This window comes from Pseudophryne corroboree, chromosome 7 (assembly GCF_028390025.1).
Source record: "Pseudophryne corroboree isolate aPseCor3 chromosome 7, aPseCor3.hap2, whole genome shotgun sequence".
Taxonomy (NCBI): domain Eukaryota; kingdom Metazoa; phylum Chordata; class Amphibia; order Anura; family Myobatrachidae; genus Pseudophryne; species Pseudophryne corroboree.
In genome coordinates, this window is record NC_086450.1 from 321,463,727 (window position 1) to 321,489,000 (window position 25,274).

Genomic DNA, 25,274 nt, shown 5'->3' on the forward strand with positions numbered 1-25,274 from the left:
ACACTGCAGTGCCACTCCTAGATGGGCCAGGTGTTTGTGTCGGCCACTTGGGTCGCTTAGCTTAGCCATCCAGCGACCTTGGTGCAAATTTTAGGACTTAAAATAATATTGTGAGGTGTTCAGAATAGACTGAAAATGAGTGGAAATTATGGTTATTGAGGTTAATAATACTATGGGATCAAAATGACCCCCAAATTCTATGATTTAAGCTGTTTTTGAGGGTTTTTTGTAAAAAAAAACAGAATCCAAAACACACCCGAATCCGACAAAAAATTTTCAGGGAGGTTTTGCCAAAACGCGTCCGAATCCAAAACACGGCCGCGGAACCGAATCCAAAACCAAAACACAAAACCCGAAAAATGTCCGGTGCACATCACTAATTACAACTGTGTGTTGCTCCAGCTGTATCATCGCTGTGTGCGGCTCATTCACACACACGAGCCACCGCATTCCCCACCGGTAAGCCACGGTCATATCTTATCACCGTGTGCGGATCCCGGTGGTGTGGTCATATCAGTCATGGGACAGCATACCATCGAGCACTTAGCTATTTACAACCATTACCGCTGTCAATGATCCCTTAGAGCTGAGGAGTACACTGGCCACAAATTCATTAATTGAATTGTGTGCTACCCATCTATAGAGAGTCTTCCCCTATAGAAATTGTATGGCAGCGTTGAGACTGGCTGTATTGGAACTGAGAGTCTCCGCTGTCTGGACACCATTTATCTGGTAATATACCATTTATCTATGTTTCATTTATATTGGAGATGTTGCATAGTGCAGATGTTTCATGAAATAACACCAGCCAAATACATCTGGTTGATTAATCCTTTATAATACTGGTGTTGTTCTAATTGTGATTTTTTTTTTATCCATTTATTATTAACAATTTTCTTTGCATTAATATTAAGCGCCCATTGGGAATATTTGTTTTTGGTTTCTGTTTTAAGAGGCTGGCATACCTCTTTCCCAATTGGCTGCATCTATTAAGAGCCACATTCAGTACAGCGCCTTAAAGATATCTTTTGTTGTTATCCTGAAATAATAGTGCATAACACAGCAATACTCTTTTTGGGGGGACATTAAACCTGCCTGGTGATAAGTAATTTACTTTTGTGATTACTTTACTTCCTGATTTGGGGTCATCAGACCACACACGTGTGACTGGTCATTGCCCAGGGATCCGTCTCCCAGTTAATTTTGTGATCTGTAACTCATAGGTAACAATGGCTAATGCTATCTTCACAATCTGGACCTTTGTATGGGAGCTACTTATGCCATAAAAAGGAGGTATCAGAAATATCTGAGGCAATCCCCTGTACACATATCTCCAGTGGTTCTTAATATTTTGTTATATTTGTTGGTAACCGCCCACACACCCCAGGAATGGATGTTTTGAGCGGGATATCCCACAAATAGTCTTTGATCAATATGCCATATAATAGATTTGCTTTCAGCACTTTACCTATATAAGGTCTCTCTTCCAATGCCCTGCAGCTCTATTTAAACTATTAGTCTTCACTGTTCCAATGTATTTCTCCGGAACCCTCGCCAGGAGTGGCCGCCGCGCATGTGTGGTCAGCGGGACCGCTCATGCGTATGAGTCCGGCTACCAGTCTGATCACATGGCAGTGATGGACTCATTTACAGCCACTGTCCCAGAGACTGTTCATTCATACATCTGCCCAGTGTAATCGCATATTGCAATGTATTTCTGGATGCTGCTAATATTGCACCCAGACTGCACTGAGTATGCGATTAATGGCCCTCATTCCGAGTTAATCGCTCGCTAGCTGCTTTTAGCAGCATTGCAAGCGCTAGGCCGCCGCCCTCTGGGAGTGTATCTTAGCTTAGCAGTATTGCGAACGAAAGAGTAGCAAAATTGCTACTAAATATTTTCTTGCAGTTTCTGAGTAGCTCCAGACCTACTCCTAGATTGCGATCACCTCAGTCCGTTTAGTTCCTGGTTTGACGTCACAAACGCCCTGCGTTCGGCCAGCCACTCCCCCGTTTCTCCAGCCACTCCTGCGTTTTTCCCTGGCACGCCTGCGTTTTTTAGCACACTCCCAGAAAACGCTCAGTTGCCACCCAGAAACGCCCCTTTCCTGTCAATCACTCACCGATCAGCAGTGCGACTGAAAAGCGCCGCACGGACACAAGCAAATCTACTAAGTTTTGTGTTAAATAACTTAGCGCATGCGCGCTGCGTACCATGCGCATTTTCCACCTAATCGCTGCGTTGTGAAAATCGGCAACGAGCGATCAACTCGGAATGACCACCAATGAGTAACTCCTGTGCGACTGGACATCAATGCTACCTGAATATGGGCCAAAGAGTGGGGTTAGTAGTGTCAAAGTCAGGGAGACAGAAAATTTAGATTTAAGCTTAAACGCTACTTTGTTAGTAATAAAATAACAAAACCAGCTGAGAACAGAATACAGAGCTCTAGACCCCAGAATAGAATAGGAGTGAATCATACTGCTTCAGAGCATTTCAGAGGTTCCAGCATGTAATTAATCAGCCAGCAGTGTAAAAATTAAACAGACAGGGTAAAGCCAGCAGTTATTTTTAACATCCTCTGACATAAGGATAGCTAAAATTAAACACTGCCATCTGCTATGTACTGTATGTGATTTTCCTAAAGATTACTGTATTACAGTTATAAAGGAATTTACAGGGATTTTCTGATATATATATATATATATATATATATATATATCTATATATATATATATATATATATATATGAAGTATACTAAATTCCCTCTCTTCCCAATACTAGTATCTTGGCTGGGTGTCTGTCTCCTCTCATTCCTAACAGTCACCTGGTTTAGTTGTGTGCCAGTAGTCATATTGAGCTGGGACATCTGCCAGTTCTCTGTTGCTGCTCGCTGCCTTTATAACACAGGAGAGCCAACACAGCAGCTCTAAGGGGGATCGGTGAGGATGCCTGCTATCACTATAATGACAGCAGCATCCCGTCCACCACACTGCCGGCAGCGGGGGAGCGCATCGCTTGCCACAGGTTATATTTTCCCTCTATGGGTGTTGTGGACATCCATAGAGGGAGAATCACCTACCTCGCTGGTATTCCAGTGGCGGTATCGTACCCCTGTCAGGATTTCGGCATCTGTATTGCGACCATCGGAATACTGGCGGTCACTATTTTAAATGCATACTCTATGTGTGGAGCAATAGGGAAGCCCCTGGTCATAGCCCCAATTAGCATAGACTGCTGGCATGAGACCGAAAAGTGTTCCCTCCTGGGATATCTGGGGGAAGAGGAGGATGATGGCGGCACCACGACGCGAGTGCTGTGTACAGAGCACCAGTGACATATATGGGGGACATGTACTAAGCAGTGATAAAAGTGGAGAAGTGAGCCAGTGAAGAAGCTGCCCATGGCAACCAATCAGCTGCTCTGTATACTTTTACCATATGCAAATTATAAATGTTACGTCGATGCTGATTGGTTGCCACGGGCAACTTCTCCACTGGCTCACTTCTCCACTTTTATCACTGCTTAGTACATGTCCCCCATAATCAGCAAGAGTAACCAGCACTTTACATAGAGTATGTGGAGCAGGAAAATTAGATCATTCCTCCATCACAGCAGAAAAGAACCTGTCTTTTTTCAGGGCATGGTGGCAGATACATGGATAATGGGAGCATATGTGACAATGAGTTGGCTTTGACAGCAAGAATAGTGGGGGACATAAGTGATAAGGAGAGAGGGACACCTATGTTATAGGGGAGATATGATGGGAGTCATGTATAACAAGGGTACAGTGTGGGTATGTGTGACAACAAGAGTGTTGGATGGAGCCCATAGAGTAACTATAGCTCAGGAGCGGCCCACAGATCATCTTAAACCATCACTGAAAGGAGGGTATTAAGGATCTGATTCATACATTAAACCCGGTGGTTTACACATACATCTCTGATGTTTAGAGATATGCACAGATGCCGCACTGCACATGAGCAGGTCTCGCAGTGCCACCAAGCTGCGTCATGATTGACATGCTGTGGCCATTTGGGAGCCGGGAGGAATGCTCTCTGCATTTCCAGAAAAGGGGGACGTGTCAACCACGATTTCTTTAAGTGGCAACGCCAGTGTCTGCGTCTTTCAATGCAGATTTTTTGAACCCGCGGATGGGCAGGACTCACCCATTTATAGTAGAGATGAGCGGGTTCGGATTTACTCGGTTCTTAACGCCAGAATTATTGCAAAATCAGATTTTCCGGATTTTTCTTATTGGCTAACCAAAACACGTGACATCCGAGAGCCAATAAGGAGATTCGAGTAAATCCGAGTAAAACCGAACTCGCTCATCTCTAATTTATAGTAAGCTTACTCAGATGACCGATCCTGTCACCATTGCAACCGAGGGTCGCTATTGTGACTTGATGCTGCACTTGGATCTGAGATCATGTCAGGAGGCATCTTTTTACCTTCAGATGCCTCTTGCAGGCATTAGCATATTTTCGCACAGCAGCTGCATCCAACGTTGAATCTGCTGTGCATAAGCGTCAATCTCTGACTCAGGCCCTAAGTACATTTATTTACTAAATTGACAATCTCTTTAAGGATATGTGGTTCACTTTATTACAGGTTGAGTATCCCATATCCAAATATTCCGAAATACGGAATATTCCGAAATACGGACTTTTTTGAGTGAGACTGAGATAGTGAAACCTTTGTTTTCTCTATCGTCCTAGTGGATGCTGGGGTTCCTGAAAAGACCATGGGGAATAGCGGCTCCGCAGGAGACAGGGCACAAAAAGTAAAGCTTTAGGATCAGGTGGTGTGCACTGGCTCCTCCCCCTATGACCCTCCTCCAAGCCTCAGTTAGGTTTTTGTGCCCGGCCGAGAAGGGTGCAATCTAGGTGGCTCTCCTAAAGAGCTGCTTAGAAAAGTTTAGCTTAGGTTTTTTATTTTACAGTGAGTCCTGCTGGCAACAGGATCACTGCATCGAGGGACTTAGGGGAGAAGAAGTGAACTCACCTGCGTGCAGGATGGATTGGCTTCTTTGGCTACTGGACATTAGCTCCAGAGGGACGATCACAGGTACATCCTGGATGGTCACCGGAGCCTCGCCGCCGGCCCCCTTGCAGATGCTGAAAAGAGAAGAAGGTCCAGAATCGGCGGCAGAAGACTCCTCAGTCTTCTTAAGGTAGCGCACAGCACTGCAGCTGTGCGCCATTGCTCTCAGCACACTTCACACGGCAGTCACTGAGGGTGCAGGGCGCTGGGGGGGGGCGCCCTGGGCAGCAATGAAAATCCTTTTTTTGGCAAAAAATACCTCACATATAGCCTCCGGGGCTATATGGAGATATTTAACCCCTGCCAGAATCCATTTTTAAGCGGGAGACGAGCCCGCCGAAAAGGGGGCGGGGCCTATCTCCTCAGCATACAGCGCCATTTCCTCACACAGTTCCGCTGGTCAGGAAGGCTCCCAGGCTCTCCCCTGCACTGCACTACAGAAACAGGGTTAAATCAAGAGAGGGGGGGCAAAATTTGGCGAAATTGTGATTTTATAAAAGCAGCTATAAGGGAGCACTTATTATAAGGCTATCCCTGTAAAATATAGCGCTTTGGTGTGTGCTGGCAAACTCTCCCTCTGTCTCCCCAAGGGGCTAGTGGGGTCCTGTCCTCTATCAGAGCATTCCCTGTGTGTGTGTGCTATATGTCGGTACGTGTGTGTCGACATGTATGAGGACGATGTTGGTGAGGAGGCGGAGCAAATTGCCTGTAATGGTGATGTCACTCTCTAGGGAGTCGACACCGGAATGGATGGCTTATTTATGGAATTACGTGATAATGTCAACACGCTGCAAGGTCGGTTGGCGACATGAGACGGCTGGCAAACAAATTAGTACCTGTCCAGGCGTCTCAAACACCGTCAGGGGCGTTAAAACGTCCTTTTACCTCAGTCGGTCGACAGACACAGACACGGACACTGATTTCAGTGTCGACGGTGAAGAAACAAACGTATTTCCCTTTAGGGCCACACGTTACATGTTAAGGGCAATGAAGGAGGTGTTACATATTTCTGATACTACAAGTACCACAAAAGAGGGTATTATGTGGGATGTGAAAAAACTACCTGTAGTTTTTCCTGAATCAGATAAATTAAAGGAAGTGTGTGATGATGCGTGGGTTCCCCCCGATAGAAAATTATTGGCGGTATACCCTTTCCCGCCAGAAGTTAGGGCGCGTTGGGAAACACCCCTTAGGGTGGATAAGGCGCTCACACGCTTATCAAAACAAGTGGCGGTACCGTCTATAGATAGGGCCGTCCTCAAGGAGCCAGCTGACAGGAGGCTGGAAAATATCATAAAAAGTATATACACACATACTGGTGTTATACTGCGACCAGCGATCGCCTCAGCCTGGATGTGCAGAGCTGGGGTGGCTTGGTCGGATTCCCTGACTAAAAATATTGATACCCTTGACAGGGACAGTATTTTATTGACTATAGAGCATTTAAAGGATGCATTTCTATATATACGAGATGCACAGAGGGATATTTGCACTCTGGCATCAAGAGTAAGTGCGATGTCCATATCTGCCACAAGATGTTTATGGACACGACAGTGGTCAGGTGATGCAGATTCCAAACGGCACAAAGGTGTATTGCCGTATAAAGGAAGAGGAGTTATTTGGGGTCGGTCCATCGGACCTGGTGGCCACGGCAACTGCTGGAAAATCCACCGTTTTTACCCTAAGTCACATCTCTGCAGAAAAAGACACCGTCTTTTCAGCCTCAGTCCTTTCGTCCCTATAAGAGTCATATCTGCCCAGGGATAGAGGAAAGGGAAGAAGACTGCAGCAGGCAGCCCATTCCCAGGAACAGAAGCCTTCCACCGCTTCTGCCAAGCTCTCAGCATGACGCTGGGACCGTACAGGACCCCTGGATCCTACAAGTAGTATCCCAGGGGTACAGATTGGAATGTCGAGACGTTTCCCCCTCGCAGGCTCCTGAAGTCTGCTTTACCAAGGTCTCCCTCCGACAAGGAGGCAGTATGGGAAACAATTCACAAGCTGTATTCCCAGCAGGTGATAATCAAATTACCCCTCCTACAACAAGGAAAGGGGTATTATTCCACACTATATTGTGGTACTGAAGCCAGAAGGCTAGGTGAGACCTATTCTAAATCTAAAAAAATTTGAACACTTACAAAGGTTCAAATCAAGATGGAGTCACTCAGAGCAGTGATAACGAACCAGGAAGAAGGGGACTATATAGTGTCCCGGGACATCAGGGATGCTTACCTCCATGTCCCAAATTTGCCCTTCTCACTAAGGGTACTTCAGGTTCGTGGTACAGAACTGTCACTATCAGTTTCAGACGCTGCCGTTTGGATTGTACACGGCACCCCGGGTCTTTACCAAGGTAATGGCCGAAATGATGATTCTTCTTCAAAGAAAAGGCGTCTTAATTATCCCTTACTTGGACGATCTCCTGATAAGGGCAAAGTCCAGGGAACAGTTGGAGGTCGGAGTAGCACTATCTCGGATACTGCTACAACAGCACGGGTGGATTCTAAATATTCCAAAATCGCAGCTGTTCCCGACGACACGTCTGCTGTGCCTAGGGATGATTCTGGACACAGTCCAGAAAAAGGTGTTTCTCCCAGAAGAGAAAGCCAGGGAGTTATCCGAGCTAGTCAGGAACCTCCTAAAACCAGGAAAAGAGGCTTCCTACGAAGCAATTCCATTCGGCAGATTTCACGCAAGAACTTTTCAGTGGGATCTGCTGGACAAATGGTCCGGATCGCATCTTCAGATGCATCAGCGGATAACCCTATATCCAAGGACAAGGGTGTCTCTCCTGTGGTGGTTACAGAGTGCTCATCTTCTAGAGGGCCGCAGATTCGGCATTCAGGATTGGATGCTGGTGACCACGGAGGCCAGCCCGAGAGGCTGGGGAGCAGTCACACAAGGAAAAAATTTCCAGGGAGTGTGATCAAGTCTGGAGACTTTTCTCCACATAAATATACTGGAGCTAAGGGTAATTTTATAATGCTCTAAGCTTAGCAAGACCTCTGCTTCAAGGTCAGCCGGTATTGATCCAGTGGGAAAAACATCACGGCAGTCGCCCACGTAAACAGACAGGGCGGCACAAGAAGCAGGAGGGCAATGGCAAAAACTGCAAGGACTTTTCGCTGGGCGGAAAATCATGTGATAGCACTGTCAGCAGTGTTTCATTCCGGGAATGGAAACTGGGAAGCAAACTTCCTCAGCAGGCACGACCTCACCCGGGAGAGTGGAAACTTCATCGGGAAGTTTTTCCACATGATTGTGAACCATTGGGAAATTCCAAAGGTGGACATGATGGCGTCCCGTCTGAACAAAAAACGGGACAGGTATTGCGCCAGGTCAAGAGACCCTCAGGCAATAGCTGTGGACGTTCTGGTAACACCGTGGGTGTACCAGTCGGTGTATGTGTTCCCTCCTCTGCTTCTCATACCTAAGGTACTGAGAATTATAAGACGTGGAGGAGTAAGAACTATACTCATGGCTCCGGATTGGCCAAGAAGGACTTGGTACCCGGAACTTCAAGAGATGCTCACAGAGGACTTATGGCCTCTGCCGCTAAGAAGGGACTTGCTTCAGCAAGTACCATGTCTGTTCCAAGACTTACCGCAGCTGCGTTTGACGGCATGGCGGTGGAACGCCGGATCCTAAGGGAAAAAGGCATTCCGGAAGAGGTCATTCCTACCCTGGTCAAAGCCAGGAAGGAGGTGACCGCACAACATTATCACCACATGGGGCGAAAATATGTTGCGTGGTGTGAGGCCAGGAAGGCCCCACGAAGAAATTTCAACTCGGTCGATTCCTGCATTTCCTGCAAACAGGAGTGTCTATGGGCCTCAAATTGGGGTCCATTAAGGTTCAAATTTCGGCCCTGTCGATTTTCTTCCAGAAAGAATTGGCTTCAGTTCCTGAAGTCCAGAAGTTTGTCAAGGGAGTATTGCATATACAACCCCCTTTTGTGCCTCCAGTGGCACTGTGGGATCTCAACGTAGTTCTGGGATTCCTCAAATCACATTGGTTTAAAACCAGTCAAATCTGTGGATTTGAAGCATCTCACATGAAAAGTGACCATGCTCTTGGCCCTGGCCTGGGCCAGGCGAGTGTCAAATTGGTGGGTTTTTTTTCTCAAAAAAGCCCATATCTGTTTGTCCATTCGGACAGGGCAGAGCTGCGGACTCGTCCCCAGTTCTCTCCCTAAGGTGGTGTCAGTGTTTCACCTGAACCAGCTTATTGTGGTGCCTTGCGCCTACTAGGGACTTGGAGGACTCCAAGTTGCTAGATGTTGTCAGGGCCCTGAAAATATAGGTTCCAGGTCGGCTGGAGTCAGGAAAACTGACTTGCTGTTATCCTGTATGCACCCAACAAACTGGGTGCTCTTGCTTCTAAGCAGACTATTGCTAGTTGGATGTGTAATACAATTCAGCTTGCACATTCTGTGGCAGGCCTGCCACAGCCAAAATATGTAAATGCCCATTCCACAAGGAAGGTGGGCTCATCTTGGGCGGCTGCCCGAGGGGTCTCGGCTTTACAACTTTGCCGAGCGGCTACTTAGTCAGGGGCAAACACGTTTGTAAAATCCTACAAATTTGATACCCTGGCTAAGGAGGACCTGGAGTTCTCTCATTCGGTGCTGCAGAGTCATCCGCACTCTCCCGCCCGTTTGGGAGCTTTGGTATAATCCCCATGGTCTTTTCAGGAACCCCAGCATCCACTAGGACGATAGAGAAAATAAGAATTTACTTACCGATAATTCTATTTCTCGGAGTCCGTAGTGGATGCTGGGCGCCCATCCCAAGTGCGGATTATCTGCAATACTTGTACATAGTTACAAAAATCGGGTTATTATTGTTGTGAGCCATCTTTTCAGAGGCTCCGCTGTTATCATACTGTTAACTGGGTTCAGATCACAGGTTGTACAGTGTGATTGGTGTGGCTGGTATGAGTCTTACCCGGGATTCAAAATCCTTCCTTATTGTGTACGCTCGTCCGGGCACAGTATCCTAACTGAGGCTTGGAGGAGGGTCATAGGGGGAGGAGCCAGTGCACACCACCTGATCCTAAAGCTTTACTTTTTGTGCCCTGTCTCCTGCGGAGCCGCTATTCCCCATGGTCTTTTCAGGAACCCCAGCATCCACTACGGACTCCGAGAAATAGAATTATCGGTAAGTAAATTCTTATTTTCTGATGGCTCAATGTAACAAACTTTGTTTAATACACAAAATTATTCCAAATATTGTATTAAATGACCTTCAGGCTGTGTGTATAAGGTGTATATGAAACATAAATGCATTCTGTGCTTAGACTTGGGTCCCATCACCATGATATCTCATTATGGTATGCAATTATTCCAAAATACGGAAAAATCCCATATCCAAAAAACCTCTGGTCCCAAGCATTTTGGATAAGGGATACTCAACCTGTACTTGATACAAAAAGAAAACAAAAATGTAATCACTGAACTAGTAACTTGTCACAGCTGTAGGGCGGTTGTGTGTTTATGAAGGGTGTACTAGGTGGATTTAGGGGTGAGGGTGCCCATAGGCACAACAGTAATGGCCACCTCCTGCCTGCCTAATTTTATTATTTTATTATTTTTATTGATTGGTTATAACTCCTCATTTGATGATAGCCAATTTAATAGAATAATAAAAAAAGCCACTAACCACAGTATGACATTTAAAAAAAAATTATGTATACATATTTACTAAGTAGGACAGCTTACACGAGCAGTATGTGCATGCATGTCCTACCCGCTGACACTCCATTCAAGATGGCATATGGTACGGTACCGTGGAAATATTTTGCAGTTACAGGTACTTTTTGGGCTGACAGTACCAACACAAGCATCCAAGTGCCGCCCCCAAACAAGTGCTGCCCCTAGGCATGTGCCTCACGTACCTAATGGGAAATTTGCCACTGCTAGAGATGACACTGTACTTGCTTAGTACCATCATTATAACAGTTTATTTATTCAGGAACCAATAAAAGGGATGTAGTTACATTGCCGGCAGTCAGGATCCCCACGGTCAGGATACTGACGCCGGAATCCTGACCACTGACAATGTCACCAGCTGGAATCCCGGCTAACGGGCTATTCCCACTTGTGACACAACACCCATAGAGTGGTAATAGAACCTGTGGAGAGCGCAGTGAGGCATTGAGCTTACAGCGTGGCGAGTGCAGCGAGTCCACAAGTGGCTTCGTTATGCTCCCCCCTGCCAGCATTCTAGCGGCTGGGATCCTGGTGTCGGTATGCTGACCACCGGGATCCCGGACGCCGGCATCCCATACCCAACTCCAATAAAATTAGGCAGCAATGAACAGAGAATATATAATCATTCACAACAATCCTAGCCCAGCAACGTTCATGTGTTGAACAAGAAGGAAACTGAAGACCTAGAAGAAACCCATGCAAAAGCAGGGGAAACAAAAAACCCACACAGATAGGGTTCTGGTACCAAGTTTGCAATTGCCTAAAAAGCCTATGATAATTAGACACACAGCTTTTCTTACTACTTTGACATTTCTACCAAATGAATGCAGGACTGTAGGGAGGCCCTTATTGTGTATGTGCATCAGTAAATCCCAAGAATAATGTAGAAACTATAGAACCATTATGTCCACTCAGGTGCCCTTAACCGCAGATAGGGGTATGTATTATAGTCTTTCCCCTCACTTTCACTTTGAGACACATTTATAGAGTTTATAATTAACTCCTCCCACTATGTTCATTTATATAGGTCATTTTAGACCATCGTTGAGATACTGCATATTAGTGTATGGACACTTTTTTCCGTAATGGAGCCACATCACGCTGAGATTTTTCATACTAATTATTAGTCTGGTATGTGTCCTCATTTCCTCTCACCACCACCTATTTCCTATCTTCTTTAATTTATAGTCTAAAGTAATTTATTATTCATTAACTAGATATCATATCCAGATAACCTGGCTTGAATAGAGGCTTATACATTTCATCAGATTTTCTTCACATCATTGGGGTTAATTCCAAGTTGATCGCAGCAGGATTTTTTTTAGCAAGTGGGCAAAACCATGTGCACTTCAGGGGAGGCAGATATAACGTGCAGAAAGAGTTAGATTTGGGTTGGTTATTTTGTTTCTGTGCAGGGTAAATACTGGCTGCTTTATTTTTACACTGCAAATTAGATTGCAGATTGAACACACCACACCCAAATCTAACTCTCTCTGCACATGTTATATCTGCCTCCCCTGCAGTGCACATGGTTTTGCCCAATTGCTAACAAAAATCCTGCTGCGATCAACTTGGAATTACCCCCCTTGTTTGAGCATTTTGGTATGTATGGTTTCACATATGTTGTAGCTTACCATTCCCAAATGTAGTCCACGTGGATCGTAAAGTATGAAAAAGTTCTAAAAATGAAATTTGAAAAACTCATGTCGACCTAGAGTCCCTGTCGACATAGAAACCATGCCGACCTATTTACTGTCGACCCATAGTGGGCGACCTAGACAGTGTCGACCTACTTACTGTCGACCTAAAGACCGGATCCCTGTCCTGCATTGTGTGTAGCCCCCCATCAGAGTGTCTTGCATTGTGCTGTCATGTGTGTGCTCCGCAAACCCTGACTCATTGGCACTGCCAGATCCTGCACAGTACCATCCCTGACATCCTGGCATTGCCAGGCCTCACTGATACATCACCCCCTAAGGTTTTGTATTGTCCTCTGCCTCCGTATGTTTTATTTATTGTCCTCTGCTTCCCAACTGTTTTGAATTGTCCTTTCCCCCTATTTTTTTGTACTGCCCTCCCTGTGGATAATTTACCTTTGTATGCCCAGGTCCTTCTTGTGAGCCTCTACTGCTCCAGGTTATGCCACTGATAATCTCTCCAGACGACATCATCATATGAGGAGGGACACTGAAATCAGGGGGCGTGGATTCGCGGGAAGGGCTGCGATCACCATTTTTGCCGCTGTGGGGGCCATGCCAAGCACAGTGGAGCAGTTATATTAACCTGGAGAAGGCATAAGGAAGTGATAAACCAGTGATAAGCGCAAGGTGATAAACGCGCCGGCCAATCAGCTCCAATATGTGATTAACAGTTAAGAGCTGATTGGCTGGTGTGTTTACCACCTTGCACTTATCACTGGTTTATCACATCCTTATGCTGTCTCCAGGTTAACACTTCTACCCCTCTGTGAGCTGCTGGCATGCCTCCTGTCCCTCTCCAGGTGAATAGACGTTGTGCACATGTGAGAGGGTCTACCAACTCAAACCCCCCAGCGCAGGACACTGCGACCCGCAGGTGGGACAGCGGGACAGTCCCAGAAAAATGGGACCATCCCACGAAAATGGGGACAGTTGGGAGGTATGCATACCCTCCAACATTTTACACATAAAAATCGGTACAAATTAGAAAAGGAGGCGTGGCCACGGGTACGCCCCTTTTTGTATACTGTCAATGGAAGTTTGGAGAGCAAAAAATCGGTAGAGACCATAAAAAAAATAGGATTTTAATTACCTGCCGGTAAATCCTTTTCTCGTAGTCCGTAGAGGATGCTGGGGCCCATTTTAGTACCATGGGGGTATAGACGGTACCGCAGGAGCCTTCGGCACTTTAAAACTTTTCAACAGTGTGAACTGGCTCCTCCCTCTATGCCCCTCCTCCAGAACTCAGTATAGGAACTGTGCCCGAGGAGACGGACATTCGAGAGAGAGGAATTACTATTAAACATGTGGCGAGATTCACACCAGCTCACACCATCCATAAACAACATGCCAACCAGCATGCATAACGCAAGAGCAACAGCTGTTAACATCTTAACACATGAAAAATGTGCAAAAAGATATACGTAATCAGCAGGAAAAATGAGCACTGGGCGGGCGCCCAGCATCCTCTACGGACTACGAGAAAAGGTTTTACCGGCAGGTAATTAAAATCCTATTTTTTCTTACGTCCTAGAGGATGCTGGGGTCCATTTTAGTACCATGGTGATGTACCAAAGCTCCCAGTACGGGCGGGAAAGTGCTAATGTTCCTGCAGCACTGACTGACTAAATCTTAGGTCGTCAGCAGCCAAGGTGTCAAACTTATAAAACTTAGCAAACGTGTTTGCACCTGACCAAGTAGCAGCTCGACAGATTTGTAAAGCCGAGACACCCTGGACAGCCGCGCAAGACGAACCCACATTCTTGTAGAGTGGGCTTTTACCAAAGTCGGTAACTGCAATCCTGCCATGGAATGAGCGTGCTGAATGGTACCCCTGATCCAGCGCGCAATAGTCTGCTTAGAAGCAGGACCCCCAATCTTGTTGGGGTCATAGAGGACAAACAAAGATTCTGTTTTCCTTATCCTTGCTGTTCTTGCAACACAAATCCTCAACTCTCCGACGACATCCAAGGATTTTGAGACGGCTGAGGTGTCAGAAGCCACTGGCACCACCACTGGTTGGTTGATATGAAAAGAAGACACAACCTTCGGAAGAAAGTGGTGACGTGTTCTCAGTTCAGCCCTATCTTCATGAAATATTAAGTAAGGACTCTAGTGTGAGAGAGCTCCTAACTCAGACACCCGTCTGCCTGAGGCCAAGGCCAATAGCATGACCACTTTCCAAGTGAGAAACTTCAACTCTATGTCTTGTAGAGGTTCAAATCAGTCCAATTTAAGGAACTGCAACACCACATTAAGATCCCATGGTGCCGCAGGAGGCACAAAGGGCGGTTGGATGCGCAGAACCCCCTTTACGAACGTCTGGACCTCAGGAAGAGAAGCCAATTGTTTTTGAAAGAAAACTGACAAGGTCAAAATCTGAACCTTGATAGATCCTAATCTCAATCCAGCATCCACACCCACCTGTAGAAATAGGAGAAGACGTCCTAATTGAAACTCCACCGCAGGACACTTCTTGGATTCACACCAAGATACATATTTCCTCCAAATACGATGGTAATGTTTGGACGTTACCCTTTTCCTGGCCAGAATAAGTATGGAAATGACTTCATTGGGAATACCCTTACGAGCTAGGATCTGGCGCTCAACAGCCATGCCGTCAAACGCAGCCGCGGTAAGTCCTGATAAACTAAAGGCACCTGCTGAAGCAGGACCTCGCGAAGAGGAAGAGGCCGAGGATCTTCCAGTAATAACTCTTGAAGATTTGGATACCAGGCCCTCCTTGGCCAGTCTGGAGCAATGAGAATTGCTCAAACTCTTGTTCTTCTGATGATCTTGAGAACCTTTCGAACAAGTGGAAGTGGAGGGAACAGATACACCGACTGAAACACTCACTGGGTTACCAGTGCAACCACTGCTATTGCTTGTGGGTCTCTCGACCTGGAACAATATGTCGGAAGCTTCTTGTTGAGATGAGATGCCATCATGTCCACTTGAGGAACGCCCCAACGACTTGTTACCTCCGCAAAGACTTCTGGGTGTAGGCCCCATTCTCCTGGATGGAGATCGTGTCTGCTGAGGAAGTATGCTTCCCAGTTGTCCACTCCCAGAATGAAAATTGCCGACAGAGCTTTTGCATGTCTTTCTGCCCAGAGGAGTATCTTTGTCACCTCTGCCATTGCCGCACTGCTTTTTGTTCCGCTTTGACTGGATCTCTATGGGACGACCTTGAAGAAGGTGTGCCGCTTGATGAAGGCTGTTGTACACAGCTCTCAACTCCAGAATGTTTATGTGAAGGCGAGTTTCTTGACTTGACCATCTTCCTTGGAAGCTTTCTCCTTGCGTGACTGCTCCCCATCCTCGGAGACTTGCATCCGTGGTTACAAGGATCCAGGCCTGAATCCCGAACCTGCGTCCCTCCAGGAGGTGAGAAATTTGTAGCCACCACAGGAGCGAAATTCTGGCTTTCGCCAACAAGATTATCCTTTGATGCATGTGGAGATGCGACCCTGACCACTTGTCCTGTAGATCCCACTGGAAGACCCTGGCATGGAATCGGCCATATTGTAGCGCCTCGTAAGCCGCTACCATTTTCCCCAACAGGCGAATGAACAGATGAATTGATACTGTTCTTGGTCTCAAAAGTTGTTTGACCATGCTCTGGATCTCCTGAGCCTTTTCCACCGGTAGAAATATTCTCTGTACCTCGGTGTCCAGTATCATTCCCAAAAATTATAATCTCATTGTCGGTTCCAACTGGGATTTTGGAAAGTTGATGATCCAACCGTGCTGTTGAAGCACCTTCAGGGATAATGCTATGTTCTGGAGTAGCTTGTCCCTGGATCTCGCTTTTATGAGATCGTCCAGGTATGGAATTATGTTGACTCCTTGTTTGCGAAGGAGAACCATCATCTCCGCCATCACCTTGGTGAATATTCTCGGAGCCGTGGAGAGCCCGAACGGTAATGTCTGGAATTGGTAGTGGCAATCCTGAACCGCAAACCTCGAGTATGCCTGATGTGGCGGGTAAATGGGGACATGCAAGTAAGCATCCTTGATGTCCACTGACACCAGAAATTCCTTTTCTTCCAAGCTTCCACTGCTCTCAAGGATTCCATCTTGAATTTGAATCTTTTCAAATAAAGATTCAGAGATTTTAAGTTTAAAATCGGTCTGACCGAGCCATCCGGCTTCGGCACCACAAACAGGCTTGAATAAAAACCTTGGTTTCTTTGTTCGGCAGGAACCAAGGCAATTATTTTGTCTTGACATAATTTGTGTATTGCGTTCAGGACATTTGTGCCATCCTGAGCAGAACTGGCAAAAATCGGCATGGGGGAAGGTCTTGAAATTCCAACCTGTAACTTTGGGATACTATCTGTAATATCCAAGGATCCAGGTCTGAGTGAAGCCAGTACTGGCTGAAATATAATAGACGTGCCCCCACCCGATCGCACTCCCGCAGAGGAGCCCCAGCGTCATGCTGTGGCTTTTGTAGAAGTAGTTGCTGACTTCTGCTCCTGGGAGCTTGACGGTGTTGTAGATTTTCTACCTTTTCCTCTCCCTTTTCCTGTGACAAAAGGGGTACTCTTAGCCTTTTTGTACTTGTTGGGCCGAAAGGACTGCATAGTATGAGAATTATATACTTTTTAAGCCGGTGTAGCTGCCGATGGCAGAAATACTGACTTCCCAGATGTAGTAGTTGATATCATTGCATCTAGTTTCCAAAGAGGGCCTTCCCATTGTAGGGGAGCGCCCCAATTTTCTTTTGGACTCAGCGTCAGCATTCCATTGGCGGATCCAGAGCACCCTGCGGCTGAAATCGCCATAGTAGAGGCCCTTGAGCCCAGTAAGCCTATGTCCTTCATAGCCTCAACCAAGTAACCTGCAGAATCTTTGATATGACCTAGAATCTGCCGCATATCATCTTTATCGACCGTGTCAATATTAACAATTAAATTGTCTGCCCACTTTTCCACTGCGTTACCTACCCACACAGAAGCAATTGCGGCCTGAGTAACGTACCTGTAGCAACATAGATGGACTTTAAACTTAGTCGTCTCTAATTTGCGGTCAGCAGGTTCTTTTAATGAAGCTGACCCTGGGGCAGGTAAAATGATTTTATTTGACAACCTAGAGACTGAGGTGTCTATCATTGGGGGTGACTCCCACTTACGCCTATCCTCTTCAGGGAAAGGGTACGCTATCCTTAGACGGAGGAAAAGTCACCACCTGTTTATTTAATTTTAAATAATCTTTTACCTCAGGTAGAGGTGTTGTGTCAGGAAATTCCAACACCTCTTTTATAGTGACTATCATACATTGAATGCTCTTGGCCAGTTTGGGATCTACCCCCCTCAAAACTCCAGTGTCGAGTTCAGTGTCGGAATCTGTGTCCGTGTCCCTTTGCATAATTTGGGTCAGAGACCTTTTCTGGGAACAGGAGGGGTCCCGAGTGGGTGACGAGGAGGAATCAGCAAACAGAGCATCCTCCACAGACTGTCTTGCTTTGTCTGTTGTTCAGACTCAGAGAATTTACATATTACTCTGCAGCTTTCTCACCCACACAGGCTCAGAACACTCTTGTGCCTCCAAAAAGGATTCCTCTGGGGAAGAACGTTCTCTAGACATGTTACACACGTGTACAGTCACACCTCTCACACACACAGGGGAGCTATTGGGGACAGATCTACCTAAAGTCTGTCAGAGAGACCCAGAGGGGATTGCCAGTTTACACCACGCACCCTATATGTATTACATACACTGAATATACATATATACCAAAACAGCGCTTTATATCCAATGTGAAGCCCGCATACTTCATTAAATGATGTGCTCCCCTCCCCTTCTATAACACCCTGGTACTTGTATCAACTATGTGTGAGGAGAAGCAGCCTGCAGGATCAGCGCTCCGGCGTCTCTGTGAGGAGAAAATGGCGCCAAATGAGTGTTACAAGCAATTCTGAGGTGAAGCCCCGCCCCCTGTAATGGCGCGGTTCAGCCACAGTAATATTTATACTGGTGGGGGTAGTGTACATCAGCGGCTCACATGTATGTACATTTTGCCAGTGAGAGTAAGGATTTATCATGTCCCTCAGAGCGCGCTCCCCCCCTCCGCGTGCCCTGCACCCTGTGCTGAGAGACATGTTAATGCGCAGCGTCCCACGCTGCGCTGGTACCTTTATGCCGCCATGATGACTGGAGGGCCCCTCTCTGCAGGTCTCCGGTTAATACTCACCAGTCTCTGACTTCTGGCCATACTTACCGACATTCTGGCTGCTCTCTGCGGGAGAGAGCAGCCAGGTCGGCTCAACAAGCGGGCCGGGGAGCGCTGTGACGTAAGGAGGGGGTGGGCCGGAGGCGGGATGGGGGCGGAGCAAGGGCAAGGCTGGGTTATGGTGATGCCTCCTTTAAGCCACGCCCCTGCTCTGTAATGCCGCGATTACCGGCATTACACTGCAAGGGGCGTGGCTATGATGACGCGATTCAGCATGAATCGCATCATCGACTGCCCGGACCGCCCACTTTACACACAAAGTGGGCGGACGGGTAGGGGGGACCCTTCAGATCGGGAGACTTGCCTGCTCTTCCGGGGGGCCGGGAGGGTCACCCGATTTTCGGGAGCCTTCTGGCCATTCCGGGAGAGTAAGCAAGTATGCTTCTGGCTCTGTTAGGGGGTGGCGGCAGTGTTGTGGGAGTGAGTAGCAGCCAGGCAAGGGCCGTGTTCAGTACCCTTCATTAGCTAATGGTGTCCTGTCAGCGTAAGCAGAGCCATTAAACTAACTGAGAAGTTGGTTCCTACTTCCCCCCCTAAGTCCCACGAAGCAGGGAAGCTGTTCCCAGCAGCTTTCCTGTAAAATAAAAAACCTAACAAAGTCTTTTTCAGCAAAACTCAGTAGAGCTTCACTGATGTGCAGCCAGTCTCCCGGGCACATTTTCTAAACTGAGGTCTGGAGGAGGGGCATAGAGGGAGGAGCCAGTTCACACTGTTGGAAAGTCTTAAAGTGCCGAAGGCTCCTGCGGAACCGTCTATATCCCAATGGTACTAAAATGGACCCCAGCATCCTCTAGGACATAAGAGAAAACAGGATTTTAATATCTACCGGTAAATCCTTTCCTCCTAGTCCGTAGAGGATGCTGGGGTCCACTTATTGACCATGGGGTATAGACGGTTCCGCAGGAGCCATGGGCACTCTTAAGACTTTTCAATAAGTGTGAACAGACTCCTCCCTCTATGCCCCTCCTCCAGACTTCAGTTATAGGAACTGTGCCCAGAGAGACGGACATTTCGAGGAAAGGATTTACTTTAATACTAGTGGTGAGATACATACCAGCTCACACCTCAACCATGCTGCACACATGGCAATCAACATAACACACGCCAACAGGCATGAACCAATTGCAGCAACATGCTGAAAGTAACATAACACAACTTGTGTATAACTAAACTGCAGGTAGAGTACGCACTGGGACGGGCGCCCAGTATACCCCATGGTCAATAAGTGGACCCCAGCATCCTCTACGGACTAGGAGAAAAGGATTTACCGGTAGGTATTAAAATCCTGTTTTCTCATACCAAAGCTCCAGTACGGGCGGGAGAGTGCGGATGACCCTGCAGCACCGATTAACCGAACTTGAGGTCTTCATCTGCCAAGGTATCAAACTTATAGAATTTTGCAAACGTGTTTGACCCCGACCAAGTAGCTGCTCGGCAAAGCTGTAATGCCGAGACCCCCTGGGCAGCCGCCCAGGATGAGCCCACCTTCCTTGTGGAATGGGCCTTCACCGACTTCGGCAACGGCAATCCAGCCATAGAATGAGCTTGCTGAATCGTATCTCTGATCCAACGCGCAATAGTCTGCTTGGAAGCAGGACACCCAATCTTGTTGGGAGCATACAGGACTAACAAAGACTCTGTTTTCCGAATTCGAGCTGTTCTAGCGATATAAATTTTCAAAGCTCTAACCACATCTAGAGACTTTGACTCAGTGAACGTGTCAGTAACCACTGGCACCACAATAGGTTGGTTTATGTGGAAAGAAGAAACCACCTTAGGAAGAAAATGTTGGCGAATTCGCAACTCTGCCCTATCGTCATGGAAGATCAGGTAAAGGCTCTTGTGAGACAAGGCCCCCAATTCCGACACCCGCCGTGCGGATGCCAATGCCAAAAGCATCACCACTTTCCAAGTGAGAAACTTCAACTCTATCTCTCGTAGAAGCTCAAACCAATCCGATTGAAGGAACTGCAACACCACATTAAGGTCCCATGGTGCCACCAGAGGCACAAATGGAGGCTGGATGTGCAGAACGCCTTTCACGAAGGTCTGAACCTCTGGAAGAGAGGCCAATTGTTTTTGGAAGAACACTAACAAGGCCGAAATCTGGACCTTGATTGACCCCAATTTGAGGCCCGCCTCCACACCAGCCTGCAGAAAATGGAGAAAACGTCCCAAGTGAAACTCTTCCGTAGGAGTCTTCTTGGATTCACACCAAGACACATATTTTCTCCAAATACGGTGGTAATGTTTCGACGTTACTCCTTTCCTGGCCTGAATAAGTGTGGGAATGACTTTTTTCAGAATACCTTTACGGGCTAGGATCCGGCGCTCAACAGCCATGCCATCAAACGTAGCCGCGGTAAGTCCTGATACACGCACGGCCCCTGCTGCAGCAGGTCCTCGCGAAGAGGAAGAGGCCGAGGATCTTCTATGAGCAACTCCTGAAGATCTGGGTACCAAGCCCTCCTTGGCCAGTCTGGGGCAATGAAGATTGCTCGAACCCTTGTTCTTCTTATGATCCTGAGAACTTTTGGGATCAGCGGAAGTGGAGGGAAGACATACACTGACCGAAATACCCACTGGGTTACTAGCGCATCCACCGCTATTGCTTGAGGGTCTCTCAACCTGGAACAATATTTCTGAAGCTTCTTGTTGAGACGAGATGCCATCATGTCTACTTGAGGAACTCCGCAAAGACTTGTCACCTCCGCGAAGACTTCTTGGTGGAGGCCCCACTTTCCTGGATGGAGATTGTGTCTGCTGAGGAAGTCTGCTTCCCAGTTGTCCACACCCGGAATTAAAATTGCCGACAGAGCTTTTGCATGCCTTTCTGCCCAGAGGAGGATCTTTGTCACCTCTGCCATTGCTGCTCTGCTTTTCGTTCCGCCCTGCCTGTTTATGTACGCGACTGCTGTTACATTGTCCGACTGGATCTGCACGGGATGATCTTGAAGAAGATGTACCGCTTGTCGAAGGCTGTTGTAAATGGCTCTCAATTCCAGCACGTTTATGTGAAGGCAGGCTTCCTGACTTGACCATTTTCCTTGGAAGCTTTCCCCCTGAGTGACAGCTCCCCAGCCTCTGAGACTTGCATCCGTGGTTACCAGGACCCAGTCCTGAATCTCGAATCTGCGTCCCTTTAGTAGGTGCGGACTGTGTAGCCACCACAGGAGTGAAATCCTGGCTTTTGATGACAGGACAATTTTTCGGTGCATGTGAAGGTGGGATCCTGACCACTTGTCTAACAGGTCCCACTGGAATACTCTGGCATGGAACCTGCCAAACTGTATGGCCTCGTAGGCCGCCACCATATTCCCCAACAACCGAATGCACTGATGGATCGACACACTGGATGGTTTCAATAACTGATTTACCATTTTCTGGATTTCCAGAGCCTTTTCCACCGGAAGAAATACTCCCTGAACTTCTGTGTCCAGAATCATCCCGAGAAAAGACAATCTTGTCGTCGGTTCCAACTGTGACTTTGGATCATTTATGATCCAACCGTATTGTTGGAGTATCGACACGGAGAGCGCAATGTTTTTTAACAAATGCTCCCTAGATCTCGCCTTTATCAGAAGATCGTCCAGATAAGGAATTATATTGACTCCCTTTTGTCGAAGGAGGTCCACCAGCTTGTATCCCTGGGATACTATTTGCAATACCCAGGGATCCAGGCCAGACAGAATCCAACCTTGGCTGAACAGTTTGAGAGGTGCCCCCACCCGAGCGGCCTCCCGCAAGGGAGTTCCAGCGTCATGCTGAAGATTTTGCAGAAGTAGGGGTAGACTTCTGCTCCTGGGAACCTGGAGCCGCTGTGGGCTTCTTTCCCCTTCCTCTCCGCCTTCCTGCAAAGAAGGGGGAACCTCTCGCTATTTTGTATTTTATTGGGCTGAAAGGACTGCATGTGTGTGTGATAGGTCTTTTTTGCCGGTGCAGAGGGCAAAAACGTTGACTTACCTGCGGTAGCCGCCGAGACTAACGCATCCAGACCATCGCCAAATAAGGTCTCACCTTTATATGGGAGAGCCTCCATGTTTCTTTTGGAATCCGCATCCGCGTTCCACTGGCGAATCCACAATGCCCGCCTAGCTGATACCGCCATGGTAGCGGCTTGTGAACTCAAGAGTCCAATATCTTTCATCGCTTCTAGCATGTAGGCGGCAGCGTCTTTGATATACCCTAACTTAAGGAGTATCTCATCTTTCTCAACCGTGTCAATTTCTGATGACACGCTGTCTGACCATTTTTCAATAGCACGACTGACCCACGCGCAGGCAATAGTGGGTCTGAGCAGTGTACCATTGGCAACATAAATGGATTTCAATGTAGTTTCCATCTTACGGTCTGCCGGCTCTTTTAGTGAAGCCGTGACAGGTGCATGGAGAATTACCTTCTTTGTCAACCTGGATAGTGCACTGTCTAACAAAGGGGGCGATTCCCATTTTTTCCTGTCCTCTGCTGGGAAAGGGTAAGCTACCTGAATCCACTTAGGAATATGAAATTCTTTCTCAGGATTCACCCACATCCCTGCAAAGAGAGCATTTAGCTTGTGGGAAGGAGGGAACGTGACTTTGGATTTCTTTTCCTTACATAAATAAGCCTTCTCCTGAGGTACAGGCGAGGCTTCTGTAACTTCCAACACGTCCCTTATAGCCACAATCATATATTGTATATTTTTTGCCAATTTATGATCTATTTCTCTAGAGTCACTATCGTCGACACAAGAATCAGAGTCTGTGTCTGTATCAGTATTCACAAATGGTCTCTTATGTGACCCAGAGGGACCGCCTGCAGAAGGAAGAACTGAGTCCTGAAAAATCACATCTTCCACAGATTTTCTCCAGCATTCAGCCTGAGATTCAGACTTATCTAACCTCCTGTTAATCAGATGCATACTGTCACGTATTTCTTTCACCCATGCAGGCTCTTGGTGTGCCGGCAGCGCCACCACATTACAACTCTGTGTCCCTAAAATGCCTTCCTCCGGGGAGGAACTCCCTGCCTCAGACATGCCTTACACGTGTACAGCACACACTCACAGACACACTGGGACTTTTAGGAGACAGACCCACAGCAAAATCTGTCAGAGGGACACAGTATAGGAGCAGCCAGCTCACAACCCCAGCGCATACTTACCTACATTTTATTTCTCCTCTCCGGGAGAAGCCCGGAGAGGAGACGCTGCAGGTGTCTTCGGGGGGCGGCGCCGGACTGTGACCTCACTAAGCGATTTGCGTCATTTTAACCCCTTCTCCACCCGACGGACCCGCGAATGCGGGAGGTTATCTCTCCATCCTGCTCGCATCACTAGGGTGTGAGCAGGATGCGGGAGACCTGCCCACTCTTCCGGGGTTGCGGGGGGCTACCCCAAAAAACGGGAGCCTCCCGCAGCTTCCGGGAGAGTAGGTAAGTATGCCCCAGCGCCAGTATGTAATGTCTGTGAACACAGAGTGCCCACAGACAACAGCGCTTTTACACAGTATTTCACACTTGTAATGCACCACAAAATGCTTTGTGCCCCCCTTAGTTGCACCTTGTACTTGTGTCAGAAGTGGAGGAAAGTCTAGCCTTGTCTCTGCAGCCTGAGGAGAAAGAGGAAATGGCGCTGAGCAGTGTGCTGGCTGCCTGAGGAAGAAGCTCCTCCCCCGCAAATGGTGCGTTTTTCACTCAGCAATGATTGTAATATTTATACTGGCGGGGGTAGGGCTGTGCCAGCGGCATCTTATGCCCCCATTTGCGCCAGTTTTTAGGTATTATTTGCTGCCCAGGGCGCCCCCCGCGCCCTGCAGTGCTCTGTGTGTGTGGGCAGCAATGGCACGCTGCGCTCCCGCCAGCCGCGCCGTACCTCAGCTGTCACTTTACTTGATAGAAGATCATCTTCTCATACTCACCTGTCTTCAGACTTCTGGCTCTGTGAGGGGGGTGACGGCGTGCTGTGGGAGTAAGCATCTAGACACGGCTAGCGTTCAATACCCTTCAGGAGCTAATGGAGTCCTGTCAGCCAGAAGCAGCGCCATGAAACTCTTCAGGAAGTTGGTTCCTACTTCTGCCCCCTCAGTCCCATGAAGCAGGGAGTCTGTTGCCAGCAGTTCTCCCTGAAAATAAAAAACCTAACATAAGTATTTTCAGAGAAACTCAGTAAAGCTCCTCAGAGTGCATCCAGTCTGCCTGGGCACATTTCTAAAACTGAAGTCTGGAGGAGGGGCATAGAGGGAGGAGCCAGTTCACACCCATTGAAAAGTCTTAAGAGTGCCCATGGCTCCTGCAGAACCATCTATACCCCATGGTCAATAAGTGGACCCCAGCATCCTCTAGGACTATGAGAAAAAGGTACTGTTACTAGGGACTGTGGGGGGAGAAGGAGTGGATCACCCTGACTGTACACTGGTTAGTGACACTCATCCATCACATGGCAAATACCATAGCGGCCACACACACACACACACACACACACACACACACACAGATAGAATGTGTGTAAAACAGTAAGCCTCCAACAAGATAAACATAACAGAAACAGAAGAATGATTTATAATTTTAGAAGTTTATTAGTGTATTATATGTGCTTAGGTAGC

General features: G+C 47.4%; 1 protein-coding gene across 1 annotated transcript in view; it reads left to right on the forward strand.

Annotated features, from left to right (window-relative positions):
- SNN (stannin) overlaps positions 1-25,274 on the forward strand; it is an 80,474-nt gene that overhangs the window by 12,311 nt on the left and 42,889 nt on the right. The window lies entirely within an intron of this gene.